The 24,924-nt window shown below is 33.5% G+C and overlaps 1 protein-coding gene and 1 long non-coding RNA gene across 3 annotated transcripts in view; one reads left to right on the plus strand and one right to left on the minus strand.

The window, feature by feature from the left end:
* Positions 1 to 16,566, plus strand: part of LOC147643179 (uncharacterized) — a 117,580-nt gene extending 101,014 nt beyond the window's left edge. Inside the window, exons 2-4 of one of the 2 annotated variants that reach the window (XR_015272238.1) lie at positions 5,623 to 5,682; positions 7,375 to 7,639; positions 8,851 to 16,566. This is a non-coding gene — a long non-coding RNA (uncharacterized LOC147643179). Of the gene's footprint in view, positions 1 to 5,622; positions 5,683 to 7,374 lie in introns of both variants that reach the window. The other variant, XR_015272237.1, reaches the window with a different exon arrangement.
* Pde9 (phosphodiesterase 9) overlaps positions 1 to 24,924 on the minus strand; it is a 174,248-nt gene that overhangs the window by 92,047 nt on the left and 57,277 nt on the right. The gene's annotated exons all lie outside the window — the stretch shown is intronic.

The following is a 24,924-nucleotide window of genomic DNA, read 5'->3' on the forward strand; positions in this document are numbered from 1 at the left end:
TAGGACAATTTTACCGACAAATCAAATTTTAAAAATCTCATAACTAAGCCAAAAATGGATTAATTTTAATTCGGAAAGCATTCGTGTGTTAATTTTTAGCAGCTTAATAAATCTGCATACTCCCTTAAAAATTTGAATTTTTGACCGATTTTTCAAATTTTAATGATGTAACCCCTTTCCTTTTTTTATAAAAATGGGAAATTTCTGAAAATATTTTGTTTTCCCCGGATAGAGCTAGAAAGATTCGCCTGTTGATGCTGATCAAGAATATATATAGTTTGTAGGGTCAGAAACGACTCTTTCACCTAGTTTTAAGCTTCTGATTGAAGGTGCAATACCATTTTTTAATCGATATTACCTAAATTTTTTATGGACATTTTTTCGCCTAATCAAAACTTAAAAAACGCTTAACTAAGCCAAAAATGGATTAATTTAAAATCGGAAAGCGTTCGTGTGCTAATTTTTAGCAGCTTAATAAAACTGCATACTCCATTTAATTTGTGAATTTTTGACCGATTTTTAAAAATTTTAATGATGTAACCCCTTTCCTTTTTTTATAAAAATGGGAAATTTCTGAAAATATTTTGTTTTCCCCGGATAGAGCTAGAAAGATTCGCCTGTTGATGCTGATCAAGAATGTATATAGTTTATAGGGTCGGAAATGACTCCTTTTCACTTCGTTTCAAGCTTCTAACCAACTTCATAATACCCTGACAGGATATAAAAATGAAATTTCAACCTTTCTTATGGTGATTTTTAATCCTTGTTTTTAAAGAAATAAAGAAATTTGACTGCCAATGAACCAAGGCAATTGTGTATTTTGGACACGTGTGTCCGTATCCGTGTTGGTGGTTACCTTGGCGCTAGTTTAGAATCATTCATCATTCCCGGGACAACATAGTTGTAAATAATGTTACCCACAAGGATTCTTCCCGGCGATTATTATGGCGATAAATCAAAGGCAAACCTCCGATTCTCTTTTTACTTGATTCTTTTCTTTTCTTTTCTTTTCCCAGCTTTTCACTAGAATACCCCACCCCCCCACGTCTTTCAGAATTTCCTTCTTTGTTTTGTTTGTTGGCCTCGTCCTTTCCGGTTTCTGTGACAATTTTCCTCACCTATGACTACGAGCTTTCTTTTTGATTTTTGTTTCATTTTCTTTATTTTGGTTGGCCAGAAGGCGGAGTTTTCGTGGCTCGAATAAGTATGCAAAATACTTTGGTCCAGCTGAATGACTGAATGACCAACTGACAAACTGAGGAAGTGAACAACTGAGCAACTGAGCAACTGAACAACTGAACAACTGACGTCAGGACGAATGCTATTAAGCCAAGTTGATGGCATGTGCAGAGCCCTCTGCGGGCCAATCTATAAATAAGTTTAGCAAACAACCAGAGAAAGTGAGAGAGAAAGAGCGCTGGAAAAACTTTAATCTACACATTGCCACCGTCACCAGAGTGTGTGGATGTGTGTGTGTGTGCCTGGGGTGTAGTATGCACTGAGAAAAATAAAGGATTATGTACTCTCTTATTGTATAATTATCAACTATTTCTTTGTGTATTAAATTTGATTTTAAAAGTCTGAAACAAAGTGAAGCATTCGTTTCCGAACCAATAAATCGTATATATTCTTGTTCAGCATCAACAGGCGAATCTTTCTAGCTATATCCGGGAAAAACAAAATATTTTCCGTCGAGGTCCTGGCAAATTATTCAGGCTGCCAAGGATGTCAAGGAGCAGGAGTCGGAGAGAGAGGAGTAAAAGGTAGTGCACAGAAGGGTTCAATAGAATTCATTCACATGCAGATTTATCAAGGGAATTTTTCAAGAATTCGAAATTGATGCAATTAACTAAAGAAAATGTATATTGTAGAGAGAAAATATAGGTACAAATAGTATATAAAACTCTAGACTTGAAGTCTCTGTCAGTAGGAAATTTCCTTAGTCCTTTGTTGACTTGAAAAATATTGTACCAAGTCTTTTGAAATATTTATTTAAAAAGAAGTAAACTTAAAAAAAAAAAACGATTTCGATTGGATTGATTTGCTTCGACTGGAATCGGATCGGATAGATTTGGATTGAATCAGATCGGATTAGATTAGATTAGTGTAATTGCCGTACATGGAGAAAGAGAACAAGATTAACCAGTTTTCGCTAGATGAAAACGAAAGTTAGAGTGTATATATGCACATGGCAGAACCATTTGTGGATTCTTATTACGGTTTTGACGATTTAATTCGAATCGGGGTCAATGTTAATGCTAATTCGGAGTATTAATTCAATTTTGTTAAACGCGTTTCGCCACATAATTAGTATTCACATCATATTTTATGACAAAACAATGAAGATTTCGCATTGAAGTTGAAGTTTAATTACCTTAGCTGGATGCGATGAGATGAGCAGCGAAGTGCAGTGATATGATGGCCAGCTTAGGTAGATACCATGAGAAGAGCAGATGAGGTGAGATGGTGTGACGTCATAGTTCCAAATATCCATATGCCTATTTTCGTATTGAGCTGAGCTTAAGTGGCACTCATGAGAATCGCAGAGGAGGGCGGTAGTATTTTTTCATTGTCCGGAATCTGCATAGGCCTCCTTTGGTATCCAGCCGAGATAAAGTGGCATCCATGAGATGATCAGATGAGGGGATAATATGCATCGTCATAGTCCGGAATCTCCATAGGCATCCATGAGAAGAGCAGATGAGGGTGAAGGCGTGACGTCATAGGAATATTCATAGCCATATTTTGGTTATCAGCTGAGCTTAAGTGGCACTCATGAGAATCGCAGAGGAGGGCGGTAGTATTTTTTCATAGTCCGGAATCTGCATAGGCCTCCTTTGGTATTCAGCTGGGCTGACGTGGCATCCATGAGATGATCAGATGAGGCTGATAATATGCACCGTCATAATCCAGAATCTCCATAGGCATCAATGAGATGAGTAGATGAGGGCGAAGGCGTGACGTCATAGGAATCTTCATAGCCATATTTTGGTTTTCAGCTGAGCTTAACTGGCACCCATGAGAATCGCAGAGGAGGGCGGTAGTATTTTTTCATAGTCCATCCCAAATTAAGATACTAATTATAGAGAAGTAACGAAGTTCAAAGGCTATGTACATATATCTAAAACCTTTTCTAGGATACCTTTAAAAACTGTTGCATTTACAAATACTGCTGTAATAGTTTATTATTTATATAATACATATTATTATTCAATATAATAATAATATATTTATATTTACCAGCTTGAAAACCATGGAAGGAGTCATTTCCGACCCTATAAACTATATATATTCTTGATCAGGATCAACAGGAGAATCTTTCTAGCCCTCCACCAGAAAAATTAATTTTTCAAATATTTCCCATTATTTGAAAAAAAGGAAAGGGGTTACATCGTTAAAATTTTAAAAAATCTGACCAAAATTCACACATTAAATAAAGTATGCAGTTTTATTTAGCTGCTACAAATTAGCACACGAACACTTTCCAAATTGAAATTAATCCATTTTTGGCTTAGTTATGGGATTTTTTAATTTCGATTAGGCGACAAAATTTCCATAAAAAATGCAGATAATAGCGATTAAAAAATGGTATTGCACCTTCAATCAGAAGCTTAAAACTAGGTGAAGGAGTCATTTCTGACCCTATAAACTATATATATTCTTGATCAGCATCAACAGGCGAATCTTTCTAGCTCTATTCGGGCAAAAAAAAATATTTTCAGAAATTTCCCATTTTTTGAAAAAAAAAAAAAAAAGGAAAGGGGTTACATCGTTAAAATTTAAAAAAATTGGACAAATTTTGAATTTTCTAATAATTAAAAATGAGTATGCAGATTTATTAACCTATTAAAAACTAACTTAAGAGCGATTTCTGATTTAAAATTAATGAAATTTTGGCTTAGTTATGAGTTTTTTTTAAATTGATTTTTCGTGAAAAATGGTCCTATAGAAATTTTGAGAAAAATTTATTCAGTATCGGTATATTTAGTTATGATTGATCGAAACTACAAAAGTGTTCAAATTTCCAAAGATTTACTTACTTTCCTTTAAAATTATATATATTTTTTTATTATATATTACATTTATTATATTAATTTGTTCTCTTAACTCGAAATAAGCCCAATTAAATACCGCTGACAAGGAAACTCGCTCCTACGTTTCTTTTTCTCTGCCAAATTTAGCTCATTCAATATTGAATGCATTTGTAACTAATTCAAGTAAATCTTCTCGCAAACTTTCAATTAAATAAAAGCAGAATTAATCAAAAGGACCCTCTGGGGGGGAGGGGAGGAAAAGCAACAAAAAAACAAAGGGAAAATGGTGAAAATGGTAAAACAGGGACAACGACTGCGACTGGGACAGGTAAGACAGATGGCCGGAGATGACAGGTAAGCAGTTTGTGTCCATGTGTGTGTGCGTGTGTGTGGGCACACACGTGTGCAAATAACAATAATCAGGACACGCACACACACACACACACAGAGACCGAATGTCCTGGCGCGTAGGTGTGGTGGTGTCAACGGCCAAAACAAATGATGATAACTGCGAGTCAAATGAAATGTCCACAAGGACCAAGTAAACCCACAGACAAAAAAAAGCAACAAACTGCAAAAAATAAAAATAAAAATAAAAATAAAAAAAAAACAAACAAACCATGGAAAATGAGGCGAAAAAATAAAAATAATAAAAATAACAGCAAGAAATCGAGCAGCCAGAAAATAAAGACAATATTTGTCAAGCACACTCGCACACACACACACACCCACACACATAGGACACTCACGTTTACGTGAGCCGGAAGTGGTTGAGAAAAAAAAAAATAAGAAATGGCGAAAACCCGGTCACGGAAATGGGTCTCACAACCAGAACTGAAACTAGAACCAGAAGCGGCGACCCTTTGCCAAACAATTGTGAAACTGTAAAGATGCAGATGATTGTGCACTGAGAGAAAAGTTTGGGGAATTTTATATATATATATATATATATAGTATATATATAGATATGGATATACTTTTTTTAATAGGTATTTAAGTAATGTTTCTGTACCAAAAAGTCTTTAAAAACAAGAATATATTTACATCGGGCTTTGACTTTTTTTTGTTGAAATTTTAAAATGAGCTGACGATATAAGTTTTTCCAACAGTTTCTTTATATATAGTATATATAATATACAAAATAAATATAAAGTATATAATATATATAATATATATAACAAATATTATGTATATAATATGTATAATTTATATAATATATATAATATACATAATAAATATAATATATATATATTATATATAATAATATTTTAATATACGTACAAAATGATTTTCCTTAACTAATTGTGATTCTTCTTGAAATATTTGTACAAAAATGTAGTTTCGTTTTATATATTTATTACAAAGTCAAATACTGGACTTTCTAAGCAAATTGGCTATATCTTTGGTATCTCAATATAAATTTTCATCAAATCAAAACCGTTATACATTTTTTTAAATGACAAATAATATTGTTTACCATTAAATTCACAAAAATTTAATAAGTAATCTCCAAACACAAGCTTTAAACTTGTTTCTATTATTTTTTTCACAACTCTATTTAATAAATATTTATATATATTTTTTGCAGTGCCCTGGGCAATGAATCGAATTGAACAAAGCCAGAAATTGGGGAATATACATACTATATGTGAGTATATATATATAGTGGAAATGAGGCCGCAAACCGGAGGCTGGGGTCTTGATGGGGTTAAAAACATACATATTTGCCAAGGACGGTTGCTTGGTTGGTTGGTTGTAACCGCCGAGCAAACAGTTGGCCTAATCAAAAGTCACAAACACAGGCAAACACACACACACACAGGATACAGGATGCGGCACACACACCCACACCCACTTGGAACGTCTTGGCCAGAAAGCCAGTCAAGTCAACAAAAAGCAAACTATTTGTTTGCCAGACTGCGTAGAGAGCAAGAAGAGGCCTTTGCCATACTATATAGTATATATATCTCTATATATATATATATATATGTATATATAAGGAAGGTCCTGCCTCGCCTGGGCTTTCACCCTTTCATCCCCCTCTCCCTCCCCCCCCCCACCAGACAGTTTTCCACCCAATTTTCCCTGTCAGCCAATTTGACAGTTACCAGCTACAACATAGTTACAGGCCAACATGCAAATGTAGAGATGGAGATTGTGCTTGCTGGCAATTTAAATTATTGTTTTGGCATAATGCAAAGCCAGGTCTCTTTGCCCCACAATCTATATAGTAGTATATATATATATATATACTATGTAGAAGGTCTTAAATCGGTCATTTGTATCGGTCAAACGAGCAATTATTACAAGACTCCTTCGCCTAACAGGAGTCTCAACTATTAATCTCTTGACTCATTTACCTTTCAGTTTTCCTGCTGAAAATGGTTTGTGATTACAGGAGAATTATGGCATGAATGTCCTTTAACTACGTCCCTAAGCTCAACAAGTTTCTCATCCTAGTTATACGCCAGCTTTCTCTTGATATAGTAATAATGAGTTGATTAGGAGGATTTCATTTTAAATGATCTATATTTTAATAAACACTCTCTTCAGTTTAAATTAATTTGTATTGGTGTATTTAATTAATTTTTATTAATTTAATAGGTATAATCTGCATATTTTTATTGAATAATAACCTTTATTTAGGGCTAAAACATTAAAGAAACTTGTTTAACAATTATTTTAATAATATTAAGTCCCTTGGAACCCATATGGAGAAGTCTTAAAATTATATGCTATATTTTCAGTCTCGAAAAATATATTTTTGCACTAAAGTCTACTTTAAAATTCTTAATTTATATTTTTAAGCACATTTTAAGATTTTTTAAGGGAGTTCTGACCAGTTTTACAGAAGTTTTTAAAGTTTCTTTAGAAAAGCTATTAAGCTACAAAAAGTATCTCAAACAATTCCTTAGAAAAAGAGTATTTAAAAATATGCAATCAATATTTTAAAATACCATTTTCTAAAGAAATTTCAATACCCAATGCTAGTTATTAAACAAATATTATTATATTTGCACAAGCATGAAACTGCTCAATTCAAAGACCATTCTTTCCACTCAATAATAAATAAAAACTTTTGCAGAGAGCATTATTTGAGGCGAATAAAAAATCAAACAAAAAGCATAACACAAAAAAAAACAAAAAATAATTGAAATTGAAATGAATTTCCATTGAAATCGTTCAGGTGTAAAAAAAGAACGAAATTTGTTATTTTATGTGCAAAACAAAACCAAAAAAACGAGACGAGAAGATGATGATGATGATGATTCATTCAAGAGAGAGTTGGAAGGACCAATAAATAATATTTCCTTCTTTCTTTCTTTTTTTTGTATCGCAGGATGTGCAGCTTCGTCCTGCCAAGGATATGAGCAGACAGAAGGAAGAACACACATGCAGTTGACATGGTTAATGGTCTAATGAAATGTCTTTGGGTTATCGCAGCTGTTTACCTGTTTGCCGGACCCAATCAGAAGGACCTTTTTGGACACGTTAAGCTGCCAGCTAAGACCCAAACAATGTCCTTGCATTTCCCACAAACTGCATTATCCCGGCACTTCCGACTGCCACTGCAGGCGATGCAATTAATTGGCACGACTCTAGGGGTGTGTCTCTGTGTGTGTGTGTGTGGCAGTGCACTGAGCGAAATTGGGAAAATTAGTACATTTAGCAGGCATATAAAGCAGGCAGCGTGTGACCGTTTCTTTTGGTATTAAATACTCTGTGGCGTTTTAGGTTTTTTCATATATTTCTGGACAGGGTCACACTGGTCGAAAGTGTATATAAGAAGCAGGGCTAGCCCTACAAAGCTCAGTTGTCCTCTGCCCTTTGGCAGTCGACAACTCGTTTTTGTTTTTTTTTTTTTGGTCTTTTATGATCGTTTCATTATTATTTTGTTTTAATATTTATGCCTTTGCCTATAAATTACTTCTTTCAGGCGTTGAACAAGGTTCTTTATATTGTTTTTGTCAATTTTGTTTTATTTATTTTATTATTCATCCCGACTACTTCGCATTAAGTTCGGAATAAGCATTATTAACTTGTCATAAACGTCTTCCATAAGTCCGGGGAAATTAATTTTAAAGTTACTTTGATTGGAACAGGACAAAACGGAATGGGGACTATTATTTATTATTTTAAGATTTCTTTGATTTGAATGCGCAATTTCTCGCAGTGTTGAAACAGAACGGGATAGGATAGGACAGGACACGCATATTTGCATGTCAGGCGCATTCCGCAGGACTACAAGTGACAGCTGCAGCTGCTGGCAGGACATCAGAGACTCGAGCTGCGGCACTTGCAGATGATAACCAGCAATTGTGGTGGAGGAAAAGCGCAGAGATCTCTGCCAAAAAAAAAGGAATGCCAAGTGACACTTCCAATTAATTTGTATTTGTTTAAAAATCCCCATAAATATATATATTTATTTGATAAGGGGGGAAAACAAAAAAAAAAGGCAAATGAAAAATCAATAAGCAATAACCACTTGCAGTTCTCTGCATCAAAAAAATACATATAAAAGTTGCACAATTCATAAAATTGTGAAAGCCAATTAAACGGCTTCAGGAGAGAGAGAGGGAGAGACGAGGGCCAGGAGGACACAAAAACAAATTTACATAACTGATTAAAAACTTTTGGCCCTCAGGTGGGGTCAAAGGTGAGATGAGGTGGCCGGGCTCCAAGTCAAAGTGTGAACGGTCCAACGCAAATCCAATAGCCAACTTTAAGCACTAAGCACTTGGGCAAAGGACGAAACTCGAAACTCAAATTCAAATTCAATTATTAATTTAACTTTTCATTGAATTTCCCCTTTCAGTTCAACCTCCTCAGCCCCTCTTCAATCACTCTCTCTCTCTCTCTTCCTGTCTGGCCATTGTTCAATCTATCAATCTAAGACTTGGACAAACTGACTTATTATTAATAGGCCAGGCCAGACCAGGTGAACTTTACACAGCGATTGGATTAAATTTAAGGACACTATGTAGGCTGGTGAAATTGCCCTACATATTCCATCAAATAATTTATGGTTCAATGAAACTATTCTAAATACTTGAATAAAAGTTAAATAACATTTAAACCCTTGCCTTGAAGCTTAGTTGTGAGGGGGAAAACAAGGATAAGGAATCCTCTTAGCTGAAAATGCAATAAAATCGTTTACAGCGGCTCGGAAATCACAATATTGCGGCATCGATTTACCAGCAACATCATCATCATACTATCGACTTCCTGTCTTCGTCCTGTCTTGGTCCTTTCTCTCTCTCTTCCTCTCTCCCTATCCTTCTCTCTGTGTGTGTAATCCAAAACCAAATCCCTCGCTAAAAAATGCATTGTTCGCTATTAGCAGCGGAAATAATCGGGGGCCTGCTACGTGCAGCTTTATATATATATATATGGTATAGTATAGTATAGTATATATATACAAATATATAGCTGCCAAGGCTCTTAACCACTAAGCCACGCCCCTTGTCCAGGACCCCCGGCACGCCTTCCTTTTGGTTGCAAAAATAAAAATAAAAAACCAACTAAAATGGGGGATTAATTTAAAGTATGGCCAGGACGCGCTTCGAGGGAAAAGGTTAGTCCTGCGACAAAGACATTCAAGCTAAGTTTAGTCAAGGTAAATATTTAGGTTAAATAATGAAAAAATAGATTACAAAATAAATACATAAATACCTCTACAATCCAAAAATAATAATGAGTATTTAACAGAAATTTCTAATTTTTTAAGCTTGGCAATGGAATCCTTCATATTTCCGCCATAAAAAAAACTAGCTTTAAGCCGCCATAACTTTTATTGTTGAGGGAATTAAGAAATCCTCAAGGATTTAAACCACTTTCTAACTTGGTTTAAGTGAAATAATAGTTTGAAGCAACAAAATCTTTGTATTTCATTGGGTTAGAACATTAAATATTTCCTTATATTAAAATGGAAATATGTGAAAACAAAACAGGGAAACTAACTTTTAAATTATAAAATCTATCTATGAAGCACTATAATTAATATTTTTATATGACAATTTTTTCCACAATTCAATATTTTAAAATCTCATAACTAAAAATGCATTAATTTCAATTCGGAAAACGTTCCTATGCTAGTTTTTAGCAGGTTAACAAAACTGCATACTCCATTTAAAATGTAAATTTTTGGCCGATTTTTGCTAATTTTCATGATGTAACCCCTTTCCTTTTTTTTTTCAAAAAATGGGAAATTTCTGAAAATATTTGTTTTTCTCCTGATATAGCTAGAAAGATTCGCCTGTTGATGCTGGTCAAGAATATATATGATTTATAGGGTTGGAAAGGACTCCTTCACTTAGTTTCGAGCTTTTGACTAAAATTAAAAAACCCTGCAAAAGTATAAAAAGTAATACAACAACTTCTCAATACGCATCGATTACTTATCGATTTCGAAACCCAATATCGATCAAATTTGTGTATTTTTAATCGTATTTCTGTTAACTATCGACTGTCATTCAATATGGAAGTGATATCATTACACATCGATTGCTCAAAGCCGCAGCAATAGAGGCGAAATCCAGTTTTACAGTGTGAAACTGAATGCGTGGGCTCTATTTCTGCTTCTGTTTCTGTTTCTGTTTCAGTGTCTGAGACCGAGACAACTTGAAGTGAGACTGGAATCTGTGTGGTAAATCGATAGACAGATTAAATGTCTCCATGCCGCCCAAGCACTTGACGGATTCATTGCCCGCCCGTGTCAGCAGGCACTTGTGATTGTAGTGGTGTGTTGCTGTAATGGTAGTTGTGCTCCTGCTTGTACTTGCACTTGTACTTGTGCTCCTCCATGTCGCCCACAAGGATAACGAGGACCCAAAGTAGCAGGAGAAGAAGGAGCAGGAGCAGGAGCAAGAGTCTATGACTCAATCCGCCTGTCGACGGCTGTGGCGATGTTTAAACAGAAAGCAGTTAAAAACACTAAGCAATGGCGCTGCGCAGAGTGAAAATCTAGGGAAAAGAAAAACCAAAGGGAAAATCTCAAGAAAATGGGGGAAAAGGGAAGGCAGAGAAGGAGAAACGAAGATGAAGAAGCGCATAACGAGGCAGGAGATGAACAGCAGTTGCAGCCATAAAAAAGGCAACCCGCGCCATGTTGTAACAGTTGTAAGCTGACAATGACAACGAGACAGGGATAGCAATACAGATGGTAGACAGAGACGGGCATATGGCCAACGAAAGAGAGGGAAGAGCAGCAGAAGCAGCAGCAGCAGCAGAAAAAAAGGGAAACCCAAGTAGACGAGCCACGCACGCACCGAGTACAAACTGTAATTGAATTTCTGTTGACAGATTTTAACGCACAATATCCTGCAGCGACATTGTCGCAAAAGGCGAAACAACAACGAAAAAAAGCACATGCAGACGGAAGTACAAAAAAAATAAAAGAAAAATAAAAAAAAAAGAAACACAAAATAAAAAATATATATAACATCCCAGAGAGAGAGAAAGTGTACCATGCACTCAACATTTAATATCACAAAACTATCCATAACCAAATCGCTTTTTAAGTTTTTGCCTCAATAATATATATATATATTGCAAAAAATATATTCCTTTGACCATTTATTCAATTATGGCCAACAAAGGTTTTTGGAATTTAAATTTATAGAGGGAGAGCTTTAACCATATTAAGTGCTTGTTAGCGGTTGCAAAATGCATTTAGCCCTGTTTTTAGTCTACCGTTTGAAGCTCTAATTAAACCACAAATGTGGTTATAATACTTTATAAATGTATCAAATAAAATTGGGGACAAAAAAGTATTAATTAGCTAGGGCAAGTAATTAAATATATTCCTTAGTTTTAAATAAGATTTAATAGCATTAAAGCTGAAAAATAATTTGATAATAGTTGAAAGTATTTTTGATATAGAAAATATATTTAAAATAAAGTGCTGTAGGTGAAGTTATTTTACCGAAATTATTTTCCCTGATTTATTAATTATGAAAAACGTAGTTTTAGGCTTACAAATTCTGAGAGATTATAGGAAAAAATTCATTAAATAATTTAACAATTGTGGCAATTGCTTTGGTTTCAGAAAATATATTTAAAGTGAAATGTTGCAGTTGATGTTCTTTTACTAAAATTATTTTCCCTCATTTTTAAGCCTTAAAAAAGTGTAATTTTAGGCTTATAATTCCCATGGAAGAGAATTCATAAATATTTTAAAAATAGTTCCAGTTTACAAATGAAGTATTTATTGTTAAAATAAATTGAAACTTGAATTGTTTAAATAAAGTTTTGCAGTTTCTGTCCTTCCAATAAAATTATTTTCCCTAATTTATTAACTACCAAAACAATTTGTTATAGGATTTTAATTACCACAAGATATTGCTAATAATTCATAAATACTTTATAAATATTTCAAGATATTTCAAGAATTTAAAACTAACCAAAGAAAATCCCCATTAATAAAGATAAGAAGCAGCCCTAAAATCTGCTACTAATTATAACAGCAGTTAAAAGCCTTGTAAATATATATATATATAAATATGTAACCATAATAAATATGTAAATTATATATATAAATGTAATATATTTAAATGCTAAAACACACACACACACACACGCACTTGTCTCGCTTTAGTTTTTGAGGGAAAACTTTGTTGCCGCGGATATGTTGAGGATGTTGAAAATGACAAAAGTTTACCAGCAGCAGAAGCAGCAGCAGAAATGATGGTAGGCATGGCAGGGGGAAATGTTTTCCGCTACCGCTTTTCCCGCTCGGGAAAAGTTATGCAATTCAATTATGTCCCTTTGATTGTTTTACAGTTTTTTCAGCTCTATATATATATATATATTATCCTTCTTCGACAAGCGAAATGAATACTTGGCATCTTTTTCGCCATCCTCAATTTAACTTTGACACACGAAAAACGTAAACGATTTTCCATGTATATATCCTCTGGACGACCGATCCTTGAACGAAAAGTTTTTTATGTTGTCCTGTAATAACAGACATGGAAACTGGTTGACTGACTGGCTGATTGACTGATTGATGAACTGGCTAACTGGAGCCACAGGCAAATTGCGAAAACACACTTAATGTGCTTTACATGGAAAATCAATTCCCTGCGAGACGTCAAAAGCCCCCAACTTGCTTTCTTTTTACCCAAAACATATAGTATATATATATAGAGGGAGAGGAAAATGGAAAAACTAGCTAGCCACACTAGCAACACCACTAAAAGTTGAAGGAGAAAAAAGGATTTTCCCTCTCCTTCAACTGCAGTCATGTTTATGCACTGAGAGAAAGTAAAGAAAACTTCAGGCGAAGTTAGAAATGTGTTCAGCTAAAATGTTAAGACTTTTCCTAAGACTAACATAAATAATTATAATATTTTTTTAACCAAAATTGAATTCAAATAAAAAGAAATACAAATAAACTCAAGGAATGATAAGCTCGTGTTCAGCTGAATTTTCAAGGCTTTTCTTAATACTTTTCCCTAAAAAACCTGAAATATAAACTAGCAAAAATTTAATTCAAGACTTTTTTTGCTAGACATTTTCCTTCAACTCAAGTATCCTTTTTTCGAGATGCTGGAAAATGTCTGTGTGTGTGTTGTGTTGTGTGGAAAATGCAGGTTCCCTTTAAGGCTAGCAAAAATTCAACGCAGCGGGAAAGATTCCAATCGATTCAACGTTCAATTCAGTTTCGTGTGGAGAGGAAAACTCTCTGGTGGAAAATAAGCAAGGGGGAGGAGGACGGGGGGATGGGGTAGCGGAAAATGGAAGCCAGCGGGTGGCAAAAGACAAAACCACTTTGAACCGCCAGAGAACAGCGGCCACAGAATTTTCCCTGTGATAATATAAGCCAACAAACAACAGCAGGTTGTCCGCAATTAACTACAATAAAATATACCCCTAAAAAATTGCAATTAATATCAGAATATATATATAATTCTATATTATTTAAGCAAAAAAAAAAGAAAATAAGGATTTGTGAATTAATCAAGTCAATCACTTGTTTCGTTTCAATTTATTCAACTTGATGGCCCTTCATTTGCATGCCAATTGGCAATTCGCAGCTGATTGCATTTTTACATTTGAATGGAATGCATTTTAATGGGTTCTTTTTTTTATTCAATTTTAAATCAGATTTGTCAATTATGCTAATGACAAAAAAATATATGACATACCTTTTCACCTTGATTAACAGGGACATCATAATAATAATAATAACTGTCTGGAAAAAATATATATGAAATCTGAACTGAATGTTAACAACAATTGAAAATGTTAGTTTTTTATTTTTATTATTATAATTGTATCTCATTTGATTCATTTATTTAATTTCTCCTATTTTTTAAGAACATGTCAATCAGCGGACCCAGAATGTGTGTAAATAATATTATGGCTTTCACTTCAACTAACTCTGATGGAGGGGAAAATTTATACATCACAAAAAAAAAAAGGTTAAGGGAAAGCAGAAAGAGGTGGGGGGTGGGAAGGAAAAATCGAAGTCCAAGGCTTTTTTGTGGCACTTGAGTAAGGTCAGTTTAAGCGTCTGGGGAAATGGTTATCCTTATTGCCTACTTTGGCAACAATGTCTTCCTTTTTTTTTCTTTTCTACATTTCCCAGGGACTTGCCTAACGGTTGCCTTGGAGAAAAAGAAAATTCATCACACGCACACACATGTACACATAAAAAACTCATCGAATTTATATTTGAGACAATGCTATTTTCCAAGAAAATCAAACTGAAAACATTGAAACTTGATTTTTACTTGGAGAAATTGAAATAAAGTTAGAAAACCTATTTTATTATTGATAAATAAAGCCTGAAATACCAAAAACTAAATATATTTAAATATAATTTATATAATTTAATTAAAAAACCTACTAAAATAGTTTATCTTTTTAGTTTTTCTTTGAATGTAAACATTTGTTTGTGCTTGAAACTTGCTTTTTACTTGGTGAAAATAAATTAATTAATAAATAGTAAATAAAGTGAAAAACAAGGTCAAAACCTTTTTTAATTTTAGGTAAATAAGGAAATAAATACCAGAAATTTTAGAAATTTAAAAACATGTTGTTTTGATTATTCAAAAACCAAACATAAATTTATTCCCTGCTTTAATTTTTGTCTGAAAACGATTTTCTTTTTCCTTCTTGAATATAAACATTTATTTCTGCTTGAAACTCTCTTTTTATATAAGAAAATTAAATAAAATAAATCCTTAAATATCAGAAAACCAAGTTCTAAGGCATCGTTTTGCATTGTTTCAATAAAAATCTTAAACAAAATACCTTTTTATCTTTAAATTTGTTGAAGAAAAACTATTCTCCAAACAAGGGAAACTTTGCTTTAATACTTTCTATATATAAATTTATATTTTGTTTGGCAAAAGTTTGAAATTAATGCAGGCTTAATTTTCCAGGTATAGTAGAAACAACAAAAAGACAGGATATGGATCCTGTTGCCAAGCCAGACACAAACACATACACACGCACACACACACAACATTTGCCGCCTTTGCCCGTTTTTAATGGCGGCAATTAAAATTCGCTTACTGAGCTCAGCTCCCTCTCTCACTCACTCTCTCTCTTTCTCTTTCTATCTCTGCCACTCTTGGAGAATATTCATAAATGAAATCAGGTACATATATACCTGTAAAATATGTATAACAAGCGTTTAAATATACATTTCTGCCTGCTTTTGGCTAATAATAAAGGAATTTTCTCGTTGTGTTTACGGTTGTGTTATTAAATTTTAGCAAAATATGGCATTTAGAAAGCTGCATAGACTTCACAAAAAAAATTATATCTATCATTTTATTTGACAGCAAATTAAATTTTACAACAAAATTTTAGTATTATTAAGCACAAAAAAAAGGATCTTTTGCTTAAAAGCCCATTGATAATCTGCGGACTCTGTCCCTGTGTGAGTGTCCTGGCACATTTTTACCTCTCTATACAATTCACATTTCATATATGTGTGAGTGTGTGTGTGTGTGTGGAGCAGCATTTATAAGCCACAAAAGAAATAAAAATAAAAGGCAACCGAAGGCCTTAAGACCGTTTCCAGTTCTCTCTTTTCCCTGTGTCTGTGCGAGAGTTTTCCTTTTTTTTTCTGTTTCTTTTTTGTTGTTGTTGTTGTAGTGGTTGCTTGTGTGTATGTCCGTTTGAATTAATATTACAATGTCCTTAAGGTTTATTTGGCTTGATATTCCTTTTTATCTTTATATTTGCTTTGCCTGGCAAGCAAGCACCTTTGTTGCTCTCTGATTCTGATTCTGATTCCGATTCCGATTCCTTTTCGCATTTTTTTTTCTTGCTTTTCTTGCTTTTGGCTGTTTGATATTTATGCTTTCTTGGCTTCTTGGCTTGCATTGTTGTTTTATTTCTTGGCATATTAAAAATTCATACAAATGTAAAACGAAAATCCTCAAGACAATCATAAAAAAATGAAAAAAAAAAAAAAAAACGAGAAAACGAAAAGGGTTTCTTCTTACAAAAAAAAAAAAAAGAAAAAACGTTTGCAAATAAAAATGAAATATAATTTTGGCTTGCAAAAATCCCAGTGTGTGTATGTATTCTGAGTGTGTGTGTATTCTATGTGTGTGTGTGTGTGTGTGTGTGTGTGTGTGTGTGTGTGTGTGTGTGTGTGTGTGTGTGGGGTCTGTATGTGTGTGTGTGTGTGTGTGTGTGTGTGTGTGTGTATGGCACTAAATCAGAGCTATTGCTGTGGCAGAAAAGCTGCTTAAGCAGCGAAGACCAATTCGAGCGCCCCAAAAAGTAGGCAATGCTTTTTACACTTCAAAGCACACCGTGCGTATGCGTGATATATGTATATAGATTTATAAAGAACAATAAAATCAAGATATGTCTATCTTAAGAAGCAAGAAAATTTAATGAAAAACTGATTTTTTAACAAAATCTTAATTTTTTGCATTAATTTCCTTAAATATTTTTATTAATCTTAGCAAAACACAAGTTAGTTTGTATTGTTTTTACATATTTCCTTCGCATATTTTAATGGAATTTAACTTTATTGCCTCACATCCTTTATTTATTAATTCCTGAGACACATTTTGCCTAAGACTGAACCCCCTGGTCGTATACGTAATTTTTTTGGAACGTGTCAATGGCGCTTCCCTATTGATCTCTGCCTTTTCCCTGCTTTATTTTCTTGGTTTTTTCTCTCTTTTTCTTTTCTTACGCTTCAGAGGAGCTCATAAAAAAAAATTCTAAAAACAATAAACGTCAATTTTTGCATGGCAGCTAATTCAGAGGGAAACTGCCTGCGGCCAGCAATAAGTGACAGGAAGAGACAAGGGTCTGGAGGGTCTGGAGGGTCTGGATGAAGACTTGGCTCTAAGGAATAAGCCTTGTTGGATATTTAACTAGGTTGACACTTTATCCAGGGCCCCCCGAGCAAGTCACAAAAGCAAATTGTTTCTTACTTGTGAATGAGGGGATGTGCCTTAACCAATACCGATGCAAAGCTCACCTGTAAGAAAAAATAAAGGTAGAGAGAGAGTAAGCTTGATTAGTAAATCACATCAAATGGAAATAATGTAAATTAATCAAATATACATATATATACAAGTCAGGGTTTAAGTTAATAAATTCATTAGAAACAAGAAAGGAAAAGTAAATGGAAAAGCTAAAGGTTTGATGAGGTTTTTGGGATGTTTATTTACTTAATTTATTTTGCATTATTTATATATTTTTCATAATTATTAAATTTTATACATTTTATTGTTCATTTTTCAGTTTCTGATCATAAAGCAGGACTTGAATCTAGGAAATATCCTACAGGATTCTCTCCTTCATATTTTCTATATTGTTCAAAACCAATTTATTCTTTCCTTTAAACAAAGAAATCTGTTCTTTAACTATAAAGTATTAAATTAAATGTTGAAAAATAAATGCTTAATATTCTCCTTATATTTTTTGTATATTTTTTACCTTTTCTGTTGTTTGTAAATAAGTAAATAAATTAAATAAGATGCTCCTTGAATATCTTTCATTTACTTTATCTTTTATTTGCTTCCTTTGCAGATCTACCTCTGTTGTTTAATTGTAAATAAATGAATTAATAAATACAATAAAATTCTGTCAGATCAATATTTTTTTTGCATACTTCCATCAGAGATATGTATCTGTTTGTTTAATTACAAACAAATTGCTGTTTTGTCAGTTCATCCTTCTCGAAAAACGAAACAGTGAGATAAATTAATTTATAGATACAATTACGGCAATTATTGGAAGCATTGAGAGAGCGTGGAATAAATAAATCAAATGCATATACACACACACACACACACACTCGTGTATCAATTAAGGCAGCAAAATAAAATCAATTGATTTATTTATTTAGTGGCCAATCGCATGTAAAATGCATATGAGGCTATGCGCCATGGATTTGTGTGTTCCATTTATTATTTATGCGCTCGTCGCCCTCTGTTTGTTGAGCCAAATGCGCTTCCATTATAGTTTTTCTTTCTTTTTTTTTGCTGCCTGTCTTTTTTCCCCGCAACCTCCTGGAAAAGGGGTTTCCCACCCCCCTTTCATATTGTTTGCACTGCGCCCACACCTAATTAATGCGAGTCCTTGCCCTGTGCCGAGTGCAGGCTTACCTTTTACCCGTGTGTTTACCTGTGAAAAGGTATGAGAGCAGGCACAATAAAGTGGCACAGACACAGACCAACGAATGGAAAGTGAATGAGCTAAATAATTGATTTCAAATCGTTTGTCAATTTAAAAGTATTTTACAACAACGAACAAATAGTTATAATGAGTACATTTATGGTATAATCATAATTTGAGGCACAATTTGTGCAGCAAACACATTTTAAAGTTGCAATTTAAGGGGTTAAGCCATTGTATATTTCGTTTTTATAAAAATGGGGAATAAACTTAACAAACAAAGTAAAACTTAATAATCTTAAACTTAACCGGTGACCTTCGACTATTGTAATTTCAATCAGAAGCTTAAAACTAAGTGAAGGAGTCATTTCTGACCCTATAAACTATATATATATTTTTGATCAGCATCAACAGGCGAATCTTTCTAGCTATATCCGGGGAAAACAAAATATTTTAAGAAATTTCCCATTTTTTGTTTTTAAGGAAAGCTGGTCCTGGAGCTGCTTCTGGACCTGCTCCTGGAGCTGCTCCTAGCTGCTTCTGGACCTGCTCCTAGCTGCTTCAGGACCTGCTCCTAGCTGCTTCAGGACCTGCTCCTGGAGCTGCTTCTGGACCTGCTCCAAGCTGCTTCTGGACCTGCTCCTGGACCTGGTCCTGGACCTGCTTCTGGACCTGCTCCTGGACCTGCTCCTAGCTGCTCCTGGACCCGCTTTATAAAGTCATAATCCAGAATCTCCATAGGCATCAAAGAGATGAGTAGATGAGGGCGAAGGCGTGACGTCATAGGAATCTTCATAGCCATATTTTGGTTATCAGCTGAGCTTAAGTGGCACCCATGAGAATCGCAGAGGAGGGCGCTAGTATTTTTTTATAGTCCGGAATCTGCATATTCCTCCTTTGGTATTCAGCTGGGCTGACGTGGCATCCATGAGATGAGCAGATGAGGGGATAATATGCATCGTCATAGTCCGGAATCTGCATAGGCATCCATGAGAAGAGCAGATGAGGGCGAAGGCGTGACGTCATAGGAATCTTCATAGCCATATTTTGGTTTTGAGCTGAGCTTAAGTGGCACCCATGAGAATCGCAGAGGAGGGCGGTAGTATTTGTTCATAGTCCATCCCAAATGAAGATACTAATTATAGAGAAGTAACGAAGTTCAAAGGCTATGTACATATATCTAAAACCTTTTCTAGGATACCTTTAAAAACTGTTGCATTTACAAATACTGCTGTAATAGTTTATTATTTATATAATACATATTATTATTCAATATAATAATAATATAATTATATTCAGCAGCTTGAAAACCATGGAAGGAGTCATTTCCGACCCTATAAACTATATATATTCTTGATCAGCATCAACTGGCGAATCTTTCTAGGTATGTAGGAAAATTTTGACAATTTTTTCTCAAAATTTTGTAAATGGTTACATCGTTGCAATTGTCAAGAGTTTATAAAAATTCGAATTTTTTACCATTTTTAACCGTGTATGCAGTTTTTTTAACCTCCTAAAAATTAACATACGACTGCTTTTTGAATTGAAATTAATCCATTTTTGGCTTAGCTATGAAATTTTTAAATTTTAAATTATTGTAAAAGTTTCCATTTGAAAATATCAATAAATATGGATTCAAAAAATGAGAAATTTTAAACCTTAGTTATGATTGTTTTCCGATTCCTTAATTATTATTAAATTGCAAACTGCAAGGCTACATAAGCTTCGGCTTTCCAAAGTTAGTTTTCTTTCTGGTTTTAATATTAAATATTAAAATTGTATACATTTATATCAAAATCTGATTTTTCCTTATCCATTTTTTCGTGTCTAAATTTCCACTAAGCAATTTGGCAGCAAGTCTGCTTGCGTAGGCAACATTCTTGCCAAAAGTCTCTCCGTCTGTCTGTGTGTCTTTCTGTCTATATCTCTGTCTGTAATACAACATAATTAAGTTTAATTGACAACCGCTGACTGTTTGATTGGCTTCACTGGTGTGTATTCATTTATTTACTTTTTCTTTCTTTCTTTTTTTTTTTTGCTCTTCCTGCTGCTGCTTTTCTCGTTGTTCTTATTAATATTATATCCCTGTTGCTGTGCTCTCAGTCTCAGTCTCTCCACCTCATTATCAACATTATTTTCATATGTATATGTAACTTGGTACATATGTATATTCATCATATTAAGTACAATATTGCAATTGTTGCGTATACTTAATGTGCCACAGAGAAAGAGAGAGAGACACTCAATAAATCATACAAAATGAAATACTCTATACTATCTTTAAGCAAAGAAAAGTCCGTACATTAAACTGGATAATCCACAGCGATTTCTAATGAAAATCCACTAGATTTTCACTGTCGATAGATATATATCTATGTTATAGAAGAGAGAGTGGATGATGATGATTGGAGACGTCATGGCTGGACATTGGAGGCGAGGCCACGTCCAACACATTGTTGAATGTGGCGGCAGGAACAGAAAAACTTTTTGAAATGGATTAAATGACACGAAGGACCAAGGAGCAGAAGGAGACGACGACAGGCCAAGCCCACGGTTCAATGGACGGATTTTCATTTTACTTTTATTTTTTCTTTTTTTGTGGTAGACAAAAGTTTTCTTTTTTTTTTTTTTGCCTTTGGAAAAGGATACAGAGAGAGAGACGGATAGTACCAAGGAGTACAAGTTATGGCAGGCTAACGAGATATATCAATTGTTAAATTGTTATAAATGGGTGAAGTAAAGAAATATAAGGATATATACAAAATATATATAGAAATGGGAGAAATTCTGATAAGTAAAATATAAATCAGAACTTACTAAAGACCTTTTAGACATTTATAATATCTAGAAAACCTCTCAAAAATGTTTTGTATTTATTAATTCTGCTTTTATATATTTCTTAGATATTTTCTTTTGGTAAAAACAATTAATATTATAAATAATAGACCATAGAAACCCATATACCCTTTAACCACAATCACTATATGATATAAAACCGTCTGTGTCTACCAGTTTCGTGCGGATTTTCATTAGCAAAAAAAAAAAAACCCCATAATATAAAAAAAAAGAAAATAAAATAAAAACAAAACCTGTTGCCCTCCTCCTTCCCAATAAAAAAAGAAAAAGTAATCGAAGTTCATGCTTTAGTTTTGCTGCGGGTCACAAAATAAATTTATAGCATTTAAGCTGATCACGCGATTCGTCAGCAGACAAAAAAAAAGTTGGCAGAAAAATCAAGGAAAAGGAAAACCCAGACCAAAGGGGCGTATGCGTGTTACAAAAATAAAAATGGCTGCTTTTGGGAAAGGGTGTGTAAGTGTGTGTAAAGGATATGCATGTGTGTGTAGAAAACTTCATTACAAAAGGCGTCGTTAAGTCTATTAAATATGTGGCATTGCTACCACAACAAGTCCATGTTTTTGTCTTTATAAATATAGTTGGTTATCAAAAACAATTCATAGAATATAATATATATTATTATTAAATATTATTCCATTTAAAAATATATGATAAATACCCTACAACAACTTTTCCTGAACTGACATTAAGTGCACAAAGGCAATAAATGCTAACAAGAATCAAGCAAAAGTGCAAGTACAAAGAAAAAAACTTTAATAGACAGAAAAGAAAAGTTTTCTACACTTTCCACAGGAAAATATTAGTTTTTCTCTCTCTCCCTCTCTCTCTATCGCGACTCTGCTCTAAGCAATGTCCTGTCGCTCCTTGGCTACTTAACGGCTTATGTGCCAAAGTCCGTGGAAAACTTGAAAACTCAACGGCAACGGCAGCGGCAGCAATGCCATCTAAAATTAATGCGGCATGACCTTTTCAGCAAAGCCAAACAACTTGTACTTCAACTTGTACGAAAAGTTCTTTTGGCCAAAAGGAAAAAGGGGGGAGGGGTGAAGGAAAGGTGAAGGAAAACAAATGAGGAGGCGCACTCTACCTGAGCCCATTGATCAGCTTTTTTGGCCAAAAGAAGGACTTGCTCTTGGTCTTGGTCCAGGTTGCTTGGCCATTTAATGTGCGTATAATTGGCTTGTTGCATATTTTATCGCTTAATTGCCGCACATTGTGTGTGTGTAAGTCTCTCTCTCTCTCTGTGTGTGTGTTTGGGTGGTGTGCCTGTGTGTCTTTTGTACCTGTGTGTGTGCAGGTGTGGCTGTGGCCAGTCAACATCATTCACCTGAGCCTCCTTTTGTCTGACCATTAGTTAGCCAAGAGCTTCGTTGGCTTAATTATGGCATTGTTGCACTTGAAACAAATGTCGTTTTGAATAAGAAAAAGTATAAATAACAATATAAGAAATATATAAAATATTTGAAATATTTTAAATATTCTTAATATAAAAATAATTGCCATAAATTTGATATAAAAATATCGAATAAATATATTATATTTTATAGAATATATTATAATATATTAGCTATATTACTTAGCCAAGAGCTTCGTTGGCTTAATTATGGCATTGTTGCACTTGAAACAAATGTCGTTTTGAATAAGGAAAAGTATAAATAACAATATAAGAAATATATAAAATATTATAAATATAAAAATAATTGCCATAAATTTGATATATAAATATCGAATAAATATATTATATTTTATAGAATATATTATAATATATTATATATTTATCTTTTTAAATAGCTTCAAGGCTTTGATGAAATCATATCTTTCTCTGTGCCTTAATGGCATATTTATACCCATGCTTAATAATATAATAACTAATTAATTAAACGTTTAAAATAATCAATATTTATACCCTTGCTTAATAATATAATAACACCATAATTAAATGTTTAAAATTATAAATATAAACACCCTTGTTTATTAATAATTATATATTTATAATTATATAATAAATCTTTAATTAAATGTTTAAATTTATCAATATTTAACTCAAGAATATATAGAAGCAATACCTTAAATATATATCTTCCAACAAGGTATTTCATTTACTAAACAATATTTTTACGCAAATACTTTAATCTGAAATTCCTTAGATATATATAGTAACTCCTTATTTATGCCTGTTGCTTTTAAAAACATATATTTTTAAATAAGTTAAAATATCGATATTTAATTATGGGAAATACTGTAAATTTTATCCTCATTATTAAACAGCAATAAAAACTTTGTTAAACATGAAATCATAACTATTTTAATGTGTAAATAGTATTTTATATCGATATATTTTACTGAATATGTAAATATATCGATATTAAACCATATTTATATATAGGTAAATCGATCTTAACTATATTCATATATAAATATATCAATATTTAACTATATTCAATTATAAATATATCAATATTTAACTATATTCATAAATAAATATATCAATATATAACTATATTCATATATAAATAAATAAATATTTATCAAACCCTTTGGATATTACTAATTTACCTATTTCATTTCAAAATAAAATAATAAATTCACCTCACTCATTAAGTTAGCTTAGCCTTTCAACTTGTATTTATTGCATTTTTAAAAAACAAAAATGTTTTAAAAATGATCAAAAAGTCTTTCCAAAATATATGCTTTGTAAAAATCGAAGTACATTTATTATATTCTTGATTTACATATATTTATGTACATAAAAACAAAGGATCTTCCTTTAAGACTCTATCTTGAACAACCTTCAGATTCGTCCTTTTTCCTCGTTTTCCTTGTGTTTTTTCTGAGCTTCAGTTTTGTTTGCGTTGCATTGGCCAAATAGTTAGACATGTACGATATAAGCAAAGATGAAAGAAGAAAGTTGAAAGTTGAAAGGAATGGTGGTGTCAATCGACCAACGAACAAAGCTTCTCCTCATCCTTGGCCATTCTTTTGCTAATTTCCATCATTGTACGCATTTCTGAATCGGTTTTTGCAGCCAAACGCTCTGCCAAATAATCGGAGGCATGTCGTGCCAGGACATTCAGGCCCAGATGAAGGGCGGCCATAATGAGATCCATTAGCTCACAAAGATCCCCATTACCCTCGAGCAGATCCTTCTCCCAATTACTATTGATATTGATATAATATCCTGCAGCCTCCTCCATCTTATGCTGACGCATCCAGCTAATCGCACGAAGTAGGGTCTCCGAACGTATGGATGGCAGCTTAATCGGTAGATCCTCTTCACGAAACGGACGCAACACTTCCGTATAGCGAAACATTAGCACACAGGATACGGTAATCACCTGTTGATCACTGCACAGGAAATGCAATTGCTTCAATCTCTTGGGCTTGGCCAGAAGTTGCTGCTGCTGCTGTTGCAGCAACAATTGCTGCG

Source organism: Drosophila serrata, unplaced genomic scaffold, assembly GCF_035046125.1.
Source record: "Drosophila serrata isolate PLE 108 unplaced genomic scaffold, ASM3504612v1 contig_276, whole genome shotgun sequence".
Lineage (NCBI taxonomy): Eukaryota > Metazoa > Arthropoda > Insecta > Diptera > Drosophilidae > Drosophila > Drosophila serrata.